Source organism: Aedes albopictus, unplaced genomic scaffold (genome assembly GCF_035046485.1).
Source record: "Aedes albopictus strain Foshan unplaced genomic scaffold, AalbF5 HiC_scaffold_274, whole genome shotgun sequence".
NCBI classification, from domain to species: domain Eukaryota; kingdom Metazoa; phylum Arthropoda; class Insecta; order Diptera; family Culicidae; genus Aedes; species Aedes albopictus.
Genome location: NW_026917062.1, coordinates 7,501 through 10,116, shown reverse-complemented (window position 1 = coordinate 10,116; position 2,616 = coordinate 7,501).

Sequence of the window (2,616 nt, the reverse complement as noted above, 5' to 3'; positions counted from 1 at the left end):
ACTATCTACCCTCGGTATCAACCTATGGGTCCACCTTCCTTTGGTGGAACTGTCCCACGCGCGCTGCCATTTGACCATAGAGGCCATCCTGACAGTCTTGCGTATGCCTCTTGTGCCGCGCATTTCGAAGCACTCCATATCCTCACTGATAAGAATGCTGATGGGCACCATACCAGTAATGACACAGAGAGCGTCGTGTGACACGGTACGGTACGCGCTTGCAACCCTCAGACACATAAGCCTGTAAGTACTTTCCAGCTTCCGTCGGTAGCATTCAGTACTTAGCGCGGTACCCCACGCCGGGCCGCCATACCTAAGTATGGACGTAGCAACACTAGCCAGAAGCTTGCGCTTACTGGCGTACACCGCTGAGCTATTGGACATCATCCGGGACAGTGCCGCAATAGCTGTGGAGGCTCTTTTACAGGCATAATCGACGTGGCTACCGAAGGTAAGCTTATCGTCGATCATCACGCCCAAGTGCTTGACAGAGCGCTTCGACAGGATAGTGCACTCTCCTACACTGATCTCCGTCTGCTGCGCCGACTGCATGTTGTTCACAACCGTCACCTCTGTCTTGTGGTGAGCCAGCTCCAGTTTTCTGGACCGCATCCACGCCTCCACAACCTTGATCGAGTGGTCGGTAGTCAACTTCACCTCCTCGATCGTTTCACCGTAGACTTCGAGCGTAATATCGTCGGCAAATCCGACAATCACCACTCCCACTGGGTACTCTAACCTCAACACCTCGTCGTACATGACATTCCATAACACCGGACCCAGGATGGAACCTTGCGGGACTCCTGAGGTTATGTGAAAGCACTTCCGACCCACCTCCGTGTCGTATACTAGTACGCGATTCTGGAAGTAGCTTCCGAGAATCTTGTACAAGTACTCCGGTATCCCCAGACGCAAGAGCGCATCAGCAATAGCAGCCCAACTGGCGCTATTAAATGCATTCCTTACATCCAGAGTCACTACCCCGCAAAAGCGAATTCCCCTCCTCTTAGGCTCGAGTGCTTTCTCGGCGGTTTTTGTAACCGACAAGATAGCGTCTACGGTGGACCTCCCCTTCCGGAAGCCATACTGGTTGCTCGAGAGACCATTTACGCCCTCAGTGAACTTCAACATTCTATTGAGGATGATCTTTTCGAGCACCTTCCCCGCCGTGTCAATCAAGCATATTGGTCTATATGCCGACGGGTCTCCGGGTGGTTTCCCCGCCTTTGGCAATAGTACCAGGCTCTGCCTCTTCCAAGCTTCTGGGAAAACTCCCTCGTCCAGGCATTTCTGCATAGCAGACCTGAACATCTCGGGAGCTTCTGCAATAGCTACTTTTAAGGCCAGGTTCGGAACTCCGTCCGGACCTGGGGCCTTACCTACGCTAAGGGACTTAGCTATCCCCGCAAGTTCCACATCGGTGACCCTTTCCTCATCGCCAGCCCCAGTCCCCGGCTGTCCTACGAAAGGAGGCCAAGGACTAGGATCATGACGCGGAAAAAGTCCTCCAATGATCCCCTCCAACATCTCTGGAGATTGCTCTGTAGGAGCCATCACACCTCTCGTCTTGGCCATAACGATCCTGTAGGCATCACCCCACGGGGTCGTATTGGCGCTCTGACAGAGACCCTCAAAGCAGGCCTTCTTGCTTGCTCTTATCTCGGTCTTGAGCGCGGCTTTTGCAGCGGCGAACACCACCCGCCGTTCGTTTCGCTCTTCCTCTGATCGTGCTCGCTGCATCCGCCGCCTAGCCCGTAGGCAGGCGCGGCGCAGGTCCGCAATCGCGTCGGTCCACCAGTAAGCCGGTGGCCTCCCATTTCTAGGGTGGACTCTCCTAGGCATGGTCGCATCACACGCACGTGAGAGCACCGCTACCAGCTCGTCGCCGTCTAAACCGAGTAAGTTTCGCTCACGGCGGAGCGCTTCCCTAAATACCTCTTCGTCGAAGTATGATGTCTTCCACCTACGAGGGCTTGGCCTTGGCCTAGCCGCCTCTTCTTCTATCCGCTGTCTGCTGTTGTTGTAGTCGATACTGTAGCGAACCGCCAGGTGGTCGCTGTGAGTGTAGCCATCATCTACTCTCCAGTTCGAACTACTTGTTAGGCCAGGACTACAAAAGGTCACGTCAATAATTGACTCCGCTCCGTTTCGACTATAGGTACTCTTGGTACCGACGTTAGCCAAGTCGACATCTAAGATGGCCAGTGTTTCTAGCAGGATCTGACCCCGCTGGTTCGTGAAACGGCTTCCCCATTCCACAGCCCAGGCATTAAAGTCACCCGCTATTACCACCGGCCTTCGCCCTGTTAGCACGGTCGTTAAGCGGTCCAGCATTTGCGTGAACCGCTCGATCGGCCACCGCGGAGGCGCATAACAGCTACAGAAGAAGACCCCGTTTACTTTGGCGACCACGAAGCCCTCATAGGTAGTAGACACCAACTCCTGCACGGGGTATTTACCCGTCGTCCATATCGCCGCCATTTTCCTGGTCCCATCCGAGGCCCAGTTGCCGTTGCCGGCGGGTACTCGGTATGGATCCGAAATGATGGCGATATCCGTCTCCCACTCAGAAACCGCCTGACAAAGCAGTTGCTGAGCCGCATCACAGTGGTTCAG